Source organism: Sus scrofa, chromosome 1 (genome assembly GCF_054392235.1).
Source record: "Sus scrofa isolate SSC_HxYL_T2T_F1_AM1 chromosome 1, Sscrofa_HxYL_maternal_Yorkshire_Landrace_v2.0, whole genome shotgun sequence".
Classification (NCBI taxonomy): Eukaryota; Metazoa; Chordata; class Mammalia; order Artiodactyla; family Suidae; genus Sus; species Sus scrofa.
This window is the reverse complement of record NC_139383.1, coordinates 179,398,754-179,412,094: the sequence shown is the minus strand read 5'-3', so window position 1 is coordinate 179,412,094 and position 13,341 is coordinate 179,398,754. Positions and strand designations below refer to the sequence as shown.

General features: G+C 38.3%; 1 protein-coding gene and 1 non-coding gene across 6 annotated transcripts in view; both read right to left on the bottom strand.

The window, feature by feature from the left end:
• The window catches only part of LRRC49 (leucine rich repeat containing 49), a 147,027-nt gene that overhangs the window by 100,028 nt on the left and 33,658 nt on the right, over positions 1-13,341 (bottom strand). The window lies entirely within an intron of this gene.
• Positions 2,966-3,072, bottom strand: LOC146406888 (U6 spliceosomal RNA). Its single transcript, XR_014833636.1, has one exon. It is a non-coding gene; the product is annotated as a U6 spliceosomal RNA (small nuclear RNA).

Sequence of the window (13,341 nt, the reverse complement as noted above, 5' to 3'; positions counted from 1 at the left end):
TTATTCAAAGGCACGTGCATATCTGCTTTTTATTTTTTTTTAATTTTTTTTTTTGTCTTTTTGCTATTTCTTTGAGCCACTCCCGAGGCATATGGAGGTTCCCAGGCTAGGGGTCAAATCGGAGCTGTAGCCACCGGCCTATGCCAGAGCCACAGCAACGCGGGATCCGAGCTGTGTCTGCAACCTACACCACAACTCATGGCAACACCGGATCGTTAACCCACTGAGCAAGGGCAGGGACCGAACCCGCAACCTCATGGTTCCTAGTCGGATTCCTTAACCACTGCGCGACGACGGAAACTCCCATATCTGCTTTTTATATTTATTTACTACACATTATATAGTAATAGACATCCATCTAGCTGCAAGCTACTCATTCAGACTGATTTTCTTCTATACACTGTTGTAATCCCCCCCAAAACAAGAGAACTAAAAACAAAGTAGGCACTCATGCTCTGACTACAGAGAATTCCAGTCTTTATAATCTAGAAGCAGTAGATATAATAAACACAAGGAAAAATAGAAAAAGCCTCAACTTCATAATTACAGGCCTTTCCTCATTTGAATCTGTAGTTCAAGTTTACATCACAAATATAATCTAATAAGACTCATTATAAAAAATGGTCCCTGACATTCATCCTCCTACCACTCCAGGCAAAACTCACTGGAAAGACACAAACTCAACCCCAACTTTAAACCATTTGGACTATCCCCAAGTGAGTAACCTAAGAAATAAAAATTACCATGAGCAAGATTTCAGGCAACAAATGTAGAATTACCAAAAAATTAAGAAAATACAATAAGTTGATAAAGACTATGGAATATCTATGTTTAAAATTATTAGAGAAAAAAATGAATCAAAAAAAGAAATGTTATGAATAAAGAAATCTAGGCATTTATTTTAAAAAAAACCCATGCAGAACTTCTAGAAACAAAAAATGTGGTCATATTAAAAACTCAATGGATGGATTGAAAATCAGATTAGACAAAACTGAGGAGAAAGTGACTGGAAGATAGCATTAAAGACATAAAAGTAATGCAGAAATGTAGCAGAGAAAAATAAGAATGATGGAAATTTTAAGAAACAAAGAATAGAACAAGAAGGTCCATACCATGTCTAGCAGGTGTTTAAGAAGAAGAAAGAGAGAAAGTGGGAGGAAGTGATATTTAAAAATATAAAGACACAGGAGTTCCCGTCATGGCGCAGTGGTTAACGAATCCGACTAGGAACCATGAGGTTGCGGGTTCGAGCCCTGCCCTTGCTCAGTGGGTTAACGATCCGACATTGCCGTGAGCTGTGGTGTAGGTTGCAGACGCGGCTCGGATCCCGCATTGCTGTGGCTCTGGCGTAGGCTGGCAGCTACAGCTCCGATTAGACCCCTAGCCTGGGAACCTCCATATGCCGCAGGAGCAGCCCAACAAACGGCAAAAGACAAAAAAAAAAAAAAAAAAAAAAAAAAAAAGAGTAAAAATATAAAGACTCAGAATGTCCCCAAAATTAGTGAAAGAAATGAATCTGTAGATTCATAGACCACAGAGAATATTAGGTTTGCTAATGAAATTACCACACTTGATCAAATCTAAGATACCATCTCACTATTATTTTATGTAACACTTGGTAAAAATAAACTGATTAACAACAAAATTTTGGAGTTCCCATCGTGGCTCAGTGGTTAATGAACCCGACTAGTTTCCATGAGGATGCATGTTTGATCCCTGGTCTTGCTCAATGGGTTAAGGATCTGGCATTGCCATGAACTGTGGTGTAGGTCACAGACATGGCTCAGATCCCTCATCGCTGTGGCTGTGGCATAGGCCAGCAGCTACAGCTCTGATTTGACCCTTAGCCTGGGAACCTCCATATGCTGTAGGTGTGGCCCTAAAAAGACAAAAGACAAAAAAAAAAAAAAAAAAAAAAAAAAAGTCTCTGAGAATTTTTATTTCGTTATTATGAAAGAACTCTTTTAGATTTACTTAATCATATTTTAACCAAGCATCATTCTTATTCACAAATAAAAAGCTAGTATTACAAAGTTAGATAAGTTAGACAGTATAGTATTGGCATAATGGTAGACAAATAGATGGAAGAGAATAGAAGGTCCAAGGAGTTCCTAGTGGAAATGAATCCAACTAGTATCCATAAGGATTCGGATTTGATCCCTGGCCTTGCTCTGCAGGTCAGGGATCCAGCGTTGCAGAGAGCTGTGGTGTAGGTCACAAACATAGCTCAGATCCTGCATTGCTGTGGCTGTGGCACAGGTTGGCAGCTGTAGCTCCAATTTGATACCCAGCCTAGGAAACCCCATACATTGCAGGTGCAGCCCTAAAAAAAAAAAAAAACAAAAAAAAAGAATATAAAGTCCAAAATATAAATAAATAAATAGAGATGCATCTAATTATAACTCAATTTTGAGAAAGAAACCAATTTAATTCAATGGGGAGAGCAAGGTCTTCTGAATAAAATGTGATAAATACCTATCCCTATTTGGGAAAAATGAACCATGACCGCTATACCTCACAACATAAACAATTTAAAAAATTTTTATGTCAGATAACTAATTTATTTTTAAAATTTTATTATAGTTGACTTACAATGTTCTGTCAATTTCTGCTGTACAGCAAAGTGACCTAGTCATTCACATACATATATATATACACACACACACACATTCTTTTTTTCACATTATCCTCCATCCTGTTGCATCACAAGTGATTAGATATAGACCTCTGTGCTGTACAACAGAATCTCATTGCTTATCCACTCCAAATGCAATAGTTTGCATCTACTAACCCCCAAAATCCCAGTCCAACCCACTCCCTCTCCCTCCCCCTTGGCAACTGCAAGACTGTTCTCCATGTCCATGAATTTGTTTCCTTTCTGTAGATAGGTTCATTTTGTGCCTACATTGGATTCCAGATATAAGTGATATCATATGGTATTTATCTTTACCTTTCTGACTTACTTAAAAATATGGAATGCTTCAAGAATTTGCATGTCATCCTTGCTTAGAGGCCATGCTAATCTTCTCTGTATTATTCTAATCTTAGTATATATGCTGCTGAAGCAAGCACCACAAACTTATAAACATATTTAAATAAAATGCATACTTCTAAAGATGTACTGTTTTAAAGAAGGGAGAATAAAAACATGAACACAAATTTATTTATTTATTTATTTCTGCTTTTTAGGGCCACGTCCACAGCATACAGAGATTCCCAGGCAAGGGGTCGAATTGGGACTGTAGCCGCCAGCCTACACCACAGCCACAGCAATGCGGGATCCAAGCCACGTCTGCAACCTACACCACAGCTCATGGCAATGCCAGATCCTTAACCCACCGAGCGACACCAGGGATTGAACCCACAACCTCACGGTTACTGGTCGGATTTGTTTCTGCTGTGCCACAACAGGACCTTCCCCAACACAAAAATATTTTAAATGAACCAACAGAACTTCTGGGAAATAAAAATATAATAATTTAAACTTCATGGGAAGTCTTAAATGGTGGCTTAGGTGTTGCTCATGAGAAACATGGTGAGCTGACAGACCTGAAGGAATTATCCAGAAAGCAACATTGAGACAGATAATGTGATAGAAAATCAAAAAGAACATATGTAAAGGGAGCTGTAAAATCCATTTAATCAATATTCCAGAGAATTGGGGATGATTTGGGCGTGAACAGCTGACCTTTCAATCAAAGCTGACTTCCAGACCACAGTGTGAATCTCAACTTAGAAAGCAGTGAACACATAACTTCTACCTTCAAATTACTGAGGAAAAATAGCTGTCACTTGGAATTCTATATCCAGCAAAACTATTTCAAACATTAGGGCAAAATAAAAACATTCTCGGGCACACAAAAATTCGAGAGAATTTATCATCAGTGGCAAAGCCACTGCTAAAGATTATCCTAGAGGGAGTTACCATCATGGCTCAGTGGTTAACGAATCCAACTAGGAACCATAAGGTTGTGGGTTCAATCCGTGGCCTCACTCAGTGGGTTAAGGATCTGGCATTGCTATGAGCTATGGTGTAGGTTGCAGATGTGGCTCGGATCCCCGGTGTGGCTCTGGTATAGGCCGGCGGCTACAGCTCCAATTAGACCCCTAGCCTGGGAACCTCCATATGCCAAGGGTGTGGCCCTGGAAAAGACAAAAAGAAAAGAAAAAAAAAGATTATCCTAGAAAGAACAAAAATAACCCCCAAAAGAAATGTATATAAACATGATGAGCAAGAAAATGGTAAACATGGGAGTTCTTCTTGTGGCTCAGTGGGTTAAGAACCCAACTAGTATCCATGAGGATGTGGGTTTGATCCCTGGCCTTACTTTAGCGGGTAAAGGATCAATCATCCCCACAAGCTGTGGCATAGGTCGTAGACACAGCTTGGATCCCTTGTTGCTGTGGCTGTGGTGTAGGCCGGCAGCTACAGCTCCAATTTGAGCCCTAGCCTAGGAACTTCCATATTTAATTAAAGACGGATCACAGACCTAAAATGAAAGGTAAAAGCTATAAATCTTCTGGAAGAAAACAGAGGGGAACATATTTATGACACTGGAATAAACAAAGACTCTTGGATGAGACAAAAAAGGCACTACTGATAAAAGAAATTGATAACTTGGGGAGTTCCTGTCATGGCGCAGTGGTTAATGAATCTGACTAGGAACCATGAGGTTGTGGGTTCAGTCCCTGGCCTTGCTCAGTGGATTAAGGATCCGGCATTGCCTTGAGCTGTGGTGTAGGTCACAGATGAGGCTCGGATCCCGCGTTGCTATGGCTCTGGCATAGGCCGGTGGCTACAGCTCCGATTCGACCCCTAGCCTGGGAACCTCCATATGCCGCGGGAGTGGCCCAAGAAATGGCAAAAAGACCAAAAAAAAAAAAAAAAAAAAGGAAAAATAAACTGATAACTATGTCACTAAAACATAAAGCTTCTACATACAAAAATCTTGTTAAGAAAGCAAAAAGGAAATCATCAGAAAATATATTCAATACATATATCAGACAAAGGACTGAATCTAGAATAAAGATCCATCACATTCAATGACAAAAACATAAGCCTTTTTTTAATAGGCAAAAGACTTTAACTGATACTTCACAAAAAGATATGTCAGAATGTCCAATAAGTACTTGAAGAGATGCTAAACATCATTAGTCAACAAGTAACTACAATGAGAATCATGCAATCACTAAAATTATAAAGACTGTCAATGTCAAATATGGCAAGGATGTGGAGCAATTAGAATTCTCATTTATTGCTTGTGGGAGTGTAAAATGGTATAATCACTTTGTAAAGCTGGCAATTTCTAATAAATTTCGACACCCAGCTGCATTATGGCTCAGTAATGACACTCCTACATACTTACCTAAGAGATAATAAGAGTATATGTCCACCAAAGTATGTAAAAGACCACAAGAATATTTATGGCAGCTTTATTTTTAAGAGTCAAAAATTGGAAATAACCAAGATGCTTGTGAACAGAAGATGGAAAAGGCACTCTGGGGTAGGGAAAGGCACTGACTAGAAAAGGGAAAAAGGGAACTTTCTGGAATGATAGATACGTTTTCTGTCTTAATCTGGGTGGTAGTCAAATGAAAATACACTGACAAAAAAATTACTGAAATTTACAGTTAAGATTTGTGCATCTTACTGTATATAATTATACTCTAATAAAGTCTGAAGGAAAAGTCTTCACATTTAGAGTTCAACTTCTGAATCCCTATTTCATGCTTTTCATGCCCATGCTTTTCACACAATATTGTCTCCTATGCCATCAAGAACATTGGCGAGGCAATATATCCTAAAGCATGTTTTATTATTATCTACAGAATTTTCTTTCAAGCTACTGACAACCATTCTTATGCTCTGATATTGTTAAAGTACAGAAATACTAATGCTATGGTCTGAATGTTTGTGTCCTCCAAATTCTTACGTTGAATTTCTAACCACCAAACACGATGGTATTAGGTGAGACTTTTGGGAGGTGCTTAAATTATGAAGGTAAAGCCCTCATGAGTAGAATCAGTGCCTTATCAAAGAGACTCCACAGAGATCTCCAGCCTCTTCTACCATGTGAGGACACAGAGAGAAAGCACCAGCTATGGACCAGGAAGGGGGCTTTCTTCAGAATGTAACCAAGCTGGCATCCTGATCTTAGATTTCCTAAACTCTAGAACTATGAGAAATAAATTTCTGTTGTTTGTAAGCTATCTGGTCTGGGCTATTTTATTATAACAGCCCAAATGGACTAAGACACAAACATTAATTATTCATACTTCTTGTTGATCTGAAATTTCTTTCATCTATTCCAAGGAGGTTGCTCACTACCTGGCATGTGATAAGCAACCTCTGAATCTATCTCAGTAACAAAATGTAACACAGCTTTGCTAAACATAGCTATCTTCCTTTTAAAAGTATTTGATTACTAATTAGCAAGAAAATGTGAATTGCAATCATTCCTTCAATGAAAAGTATATTTCACTAATATTAAATTGTCTTTAATGTTCTATCTCCATGCCTTTTTGAATAAGGTTTCATTTCAATTCCAAACCACAGTGTAATCTTTTAAAATACATTGTGAAGAATGATTAAGTTCAAAACATGTAACACCAACAGCTGAAATGACAGTGATATAAACAGCTATAACCACATTCACATATAGGTAGGCAATGAAATTTCTGTAGCCTGCCCAATAGTGGTTTTAAGATGCCATATGTAGACTGTAAGACATATCGTAAGGACTTCAAAGTAAAATCTTATAATCTTAAAAGCAAACAGAGAAAGAAAAAGACTACCTACAAAAAATGACAGTAGACATTTAATGACAATAATAGAAAGCTGAAGACAATGGAATATGAGCTTCAAACGTGGGAGAAAAATAACTGTAAGCCAAATCAAACAATCAGTTATGAGTAAAAGTAAAATAAATACATTATGAGACAAACAAAAACTGAGAGAGCTTATTACCACCATATTTATTTTAAAGGAACTTTATCTAAATTATATATTTTGGGAAGAGTGGTGAACCCAAACAAGCATGTAGGTGAATCCAAATAAGCACTGACTGAAAACATAGGAATTAAAATATCTAATTTGGGGAGTAAAAAGATAAGATGGAAATACTAGCACAACAAAAGCATGCAAAATGGGAGGGAGTTACTGGATTAAATGATTCTAAGATCCTTATTTGAGAAGCGGGTAGGAATGTGTATTAACACTATAATTTAAGTCAAGTTTGTATTTTTAAATGTTAAGACCAACCATTAAAGAGAAGAGTAGAGAAAAAAACTCCATCAACTTGAAATAAGACATAAGAAAAAATAGCACAGGAAATAGCACAAATAGAAAACATGAAATAACACCAAATGAAAAATCTAGATATATCCATAATCACAATTAGTACAACAGACTCTGGTCAGAAGATCGATTCTCAGATTGTAAGTTTAAAAAGGAGTCGTGCATTTTTTATAAGAAAAAGGTTAGGAATTCCTGTTACAGCACAGTGGGAACAAATCTGACCAGTATCCATCAGGATGTGGGTTTGATCCCTGGCCTCGCTCATTGGGTCAGGGATCCAGCATTGTCATGAGCTATGGTGTAGGTTGCAGACACTGCTTGGATCCCAAGTTGCTGTGGCTGTGGTGTAGCACCTGCAGCTCCTATTCAACCCCTAGCCTGGGAACTTCCATATGATGTGGGTGCAGCCCTGAAAAGCAAAAGAAAGAAAGAAAGACAGAAAGACAGAAAGACAGAAAGACAGAAAGACAGAAAGAAAGAAAGAAAGAAAGAAAGAAAGAAAGACAGAAAGAAAGACAGAAAGAAAGACAGAAAGAAGGAAAGAAAGAAAGAAAGAAAGACAGACAGACAGACAGACAGACAGAAAGAAAGAAAGAAAGAAAGAAAAGAAAAAGGGAGGAAGGGTAGAAGGAAGGAAGGAGGAAGAAAGAAAAAGGTTAAAGAACTCTTAATATGATTGATTCATTGAGATGAACTCGTCATCACTACTATTAACATTCCTGCCTGAAGTCCATAACCAGAATCTAATTATAAAGAAACAATTAGACCAGCCCAAATTGAGTAACATTCTACAAAATAATAAACTGATATTCTTTTTTTTTTCTTTTTATGGCCATACTTGCAGCATATGGAAATTCTTGGGCTAGGGGTTCAATGAGAGCTGCAGCTGCAGGCCTACACCATAGCCACGGCTACATAGGATCTAAGCCTCATCTGCCATCTACACTGCAGTCTGCAGCAATGTTGTATCCATAACCCATTGAGCAAGGCCAGGGATTGAACCCACATCCTCACAGAATCAAAGTCAGGTTCTTAACTCACTGAGCCACAATGGGAACTCCTAAACTGGTATTCTTCAAAATGGTCAATGTCAGGAAATACAAAGAAAGACTCCAGTACCATCCCAGGTTAAAGACAACTAGGGAGACATAAAATCTCACTGAAATGTGTAGTCTTGGATTTTCTTTTGCTATAAAGAAAACTATTGAGTTAACTGAGAAACTGTGAATGGGATCTATAGATTATATATTAGTATCATATCAACGTTAATTTCATGATTTTGACAATTATAATATAGTTATGTAAGAGAATTCCTTGTTTTTAAGAAATACACACTGAAGTAATGAAGATAAAAAGGTATTATTGTCTACAACTTACTATTAAATGGTTCAGAAAAATATATACATAAATACAAAGAAAGAGACTGGTACATATAAAGAAAAGGGAACAAACAGAATGATCAAAAGAAAAGATAAAGCAAATGTACTAAAATGTTATCATTTAAGGACTCTGAGGGGGTCTTGGGATTCTTCATACTATTGTTGCAACATTTTCCAAAATGATGTCAAAATTAAAAATCTTAGAAAGGGTAAGGGATCAAAAATATATACTAGAAAAAATTAACCAAAAGAAAATGGATATTAAATTAGACTAAGTAGGAGTTCCCATCGTGGGGCTGCGGAAATGAATCTGACTAGGAAACATGAGGTTGCAGGTTTGATCCCTGGCCTTGCTCAGTGGGTTGGGGATCTGGCATTGCCATGAGTTGTGGTGTAGGTTGCAGACACGGCTCAGATCTGGCATTGCTGTGGCTCTGGAGTAGGCCAGCAGGTACAGCTCTGATCAGACCCCTAGCCTGGGAACCTCCATATGTCGTGTGTGTGGCCCTAAAGGGACAAAAAGACAAAAAAAAAAAAAAAATTAGACTAAGTAAATATTAAGGCAAGAAGTATTACTAGCTTCCTGATTTATAATACCTACTAAGACCACTGATCAGCATATAATCCATGCTCACAAAATACTTACTCAATGAAGGAGTTAGTAATTAAGATAGCTAATAATGATAAAAGAAACAATTTACCAGAAAGATACATCAACTTAAAACTTGTAAGCACCTAGAAATATAGCTTTAAATACTGACCACATACTAAGCAAATACTATATTGATAGTAAGTTTGACTAGAAATTAACTGCATACTAGGCAATAAAGCAAACCTCAACAAATTTCAAAAATCAGTTACATATAATCTACATTCACTGGCCATAATTCAATTAAATTAAAAATGATAAAAAGTAATAAATCCATATATAGCAAAAAGTTTAAATATACTTCTAAATATGCACTTGCATCAGAAAAAAAACATAATGGGAACTTAGAAAATACTTAGAACTAAGTGAAAATAAAAATACTAAAGTGCAAAACTTGTGTGAAGAAACCGAAGTGGAAGCTAGAAATACATAGCCTTATGTGTTTATATCATAAAAATAAAAATACTGAAAACTTATGTATCAAATATTCAACACAAAACTTTAGAGTGAAAATTTTTTAAACAGAGGAAATAAGAATAAGAACAAAAATCAGGAGTTCCCGTTGTGGCACAGTGGTTAACGAATCCAACTAGGAACCATGAGGTTGCGGGTTCGGTCCCTGACCTTGCTCAGTGGGTTAAGGATCCGGCGTTGCCGTGAGCTGTGGTGTAGGTTGCAGACGCAGCTCGGATCCCGCATTGCTATGGCTCTGGCATAGGCCGGTGGCTACAGCTCCGATTCGACCCCTAGCCTGGGAACCTCCATATGCCGCGGGAGTGGCCCAAGAAATGGCAAAAAGACCAAAAAAAAAAAAAGAATAAGAACAAAAATCAGTAAAATACTTTTTAGAAGTTGTAAGAGAGATTCAATAAAGCCAAAATTGGTTCTTTGAAATTACTAGTAAAATAAACAAACCTCAGGTAATATTGATGAAGAAATAAGAAAGCATAAATAAGCATTATTAGAAGTGACAAGGGGAACATGACTACAGATAGAGCAGCCAAAAATTAAAAGAATTTAGATGAAAGGAAACTACAATGTATCAAAACTTATGTCCACTATTACACTGATTCAATAGTTTAAAGCTATCCAGACTATTTTACAAGATAGATTCCACCAAAACAGGAGTATCTTGGCACAATGGTATCGGCAGTATCTTGAGAGTGCTGGGATGCAGGTCGATCCCTGGCCTGGCACAGTGGGTTAAGGATCTGGTATTGCTGCAGCTGCAGCTTAGGTTGCAACTGTGGCTCGGATCTGATCCCTGGCCCAGAGCCTCCATGTGCCGTGGGATGGCAAAAAAAGGAAAAGAGAAAAAAATTCCACCAAAATATTCCAGGAAAAGATCATCTTTATCTCAGATAAACCAATATTTATACTAAATAGGAACCAAAATAGGGAATCACAGAATACTAAAATAGGAAGCACTCTCCAATTTATTTTATGAGGCTAGTGTGACCTTGATAGCAGAAAAGAATAATAAAAAGAAATTACAAGCCAATATAATTTATTATCATAGACGTAAATATTATGAATCAAATATTAGCAAACAAGGAATGTATATGATACATAGCCAATAATAAACATAACAAACTAAAATGCTAGAATGACCTTTTGTTATAAAAATGTTATAATTTTCAAAATTAAGATCAAAGAAAAATCCATATGATCAACCTAAGAGTTGCAGGAAAATTATTTAATAAAATCCAACAACCATTCATAAGCAAACTAAAAATAGAGGATAATTTCTTCAGACTTTATCACACAGCCGGTGATGTGTTTCCTTTAAAATCAAGAATAGGAGTTCCCATCATGGCTCAGTGGTTAACAAATCCAACTAGGAACCATGAGGTTGTGGGTTCAATCCCTGGCCTTGCTCAGTGGGTTAATGATCTGGCATTGCCATGAGCTGTGGTGTAGGTCGCAGACATGGCTCGGATCCTGAGTTGCTATGTCTCTGGTGTAGGCCGGTGGTTACAGCTCCGATTCAACTCCTAGCCTAGGAATCTCCATATGCCGCAGGAGCAGTCCTAGAAAAGGCAAAAAGGCAAAAAAATAAAAAAATTTTAAAAAGTAAATAAAATCAAGAATAAGGCAAGGATGACTTTTATTCAGCTTTGTACTAGAGGTTAAGTGAAACTTCAGACTAGCTCAGTCAAATAAGCAGAAACAAAACATATAATGATTAAAGAAAACCAATAATTATGCAAAAAATTATAATTGCCTAACCAGAAAAGACAATCTAGAGATACATTATTAGAATTATTAAGTGTCTGAGCAAGGTTGCTGGATTTATGGTCAATAAACCAAAAATCAACTGTGGTTCCACATACTAGTAACAATAAAAAGTCTATTACTGACAAAAAAAATTTTTACTATTAAAAAAGTACACAATATGTGGAGAGATATCTTACAAAAAACAAATAAGTGATCTATGGAAAAAAGCATGAAAATCATTAAATGAGACATGAATTGAGGGATGTGCTATAGTCATACTATGCCATTCATATTAATATGCCATGTTCATATTATGATATTGTGTCTGCAATGTCATGAAAACATCAAGGGTTTTCAAATTCAAAGATATTCCATTGGCAGAAGGATCAAGATGGTGGAGGAGTAAGACATTGCACTCATCTTCTCTCACAAACACATCAAAAAAACACGTCTACATGTAGAGCAATTTGCACAGAACATTTACTGAACGCTGGCAGAAGAACTTAAACCTTCAAAAAGGCCAAGAAATCCTCCACATAACTGGGTAGAACAAAAGAGAAGAAAAAAAGAGAGACATAGAGAATCAGGATGAGACTAGCATTCCTGAGAGGGAGCTGTGAAAGAGAAAAGGAACCCACACCCTGGGAAGCCACTTAACTGATGGGGAGATCAGCCAAGACGGAGGGACCTCAAAGTCACCAAGAAAAGTGCAGCAGCTGGACTGAAGAGGGCAAAACAGAGTGAGAGCTGCAAAGACCAACTGCACCACCACCCCAGACACAACATCCTGAGATGCTTGGGCAGGGACTGGGTGCTGAGACTCAGGCACCAGAGGTGGTGGGGACAAACCACAGCAGTCATCTCAGAAACCAGAGGGAGTCGTGGCCTGCCACCACTAGGGGTCTGTGAATAGGCTCCACCTGTGACCCCAGTCACCACAGAGGTCAGCAAAAAAGAGGGCATTACAACTGAGCAACACCCATTGTTGCTCTCACTCCCCTGGGAACACACCTGCCCTGCTGCTGCTACTGCCAAATGCTCTGGGCAGCACCCACACATGCTTGATCACTGTCACTTCCCAGGACCCTGCAACTAGGAGCAGCCTGTGCAGTACTTCCTGCATGGGCTAAGTGGGACAGGGGGCTTCTTGCGTGGTCTACAAGTGGCAGGGGAAAACCACCAGTTATCTCTGACTCCAGAGGTGGGTGTGGCCCGCCACCACTAGGGGTCCCTGAAGAGGCACTGCATGCGGCTCCAATCACCTCAGAGGGCACCACAGAGGAGGGTATTGCAACTGAACACCACCTGTTGTTGCTCTCACTCCCCTGGGAGCTCACACACCCTGCCACTGCCGCTGTCAAATGCTCTAGAGACCACCTAAATCTGCCTGAGGCTCATTACCACTTCCCAGGGCCCTGCAATTATGAGTAGCCTGCACCGTCTTCCTGCAGGTCCTTGCTACTGTCAAGAGCCCAGCAACCAGGCACTGACTACTGGCCCTACCCATTGCCTCCTTCTCCCTGGAAACACACTCAGCACCTTGGGGATAATAGCCTGCTTACACCAAAGAAAGAGACAGCAAATATCCAAACTCCCACACCAAAAATAAATAGTAATCCCCCACAAAATACAAAGGGGTGCTCTTGCATAGAAATAGCCCTTCAAGACTACTGTTTGATCTCCCTAAACTCACAGAAAAAGAAAAATATAAGCAAAATGAAGCAGCTCAGGAACCACTCCCAGTTGAAAGAACAGGACAATTCACACGAAGCAGCAAACAATGAAACAGACTTCTGCAG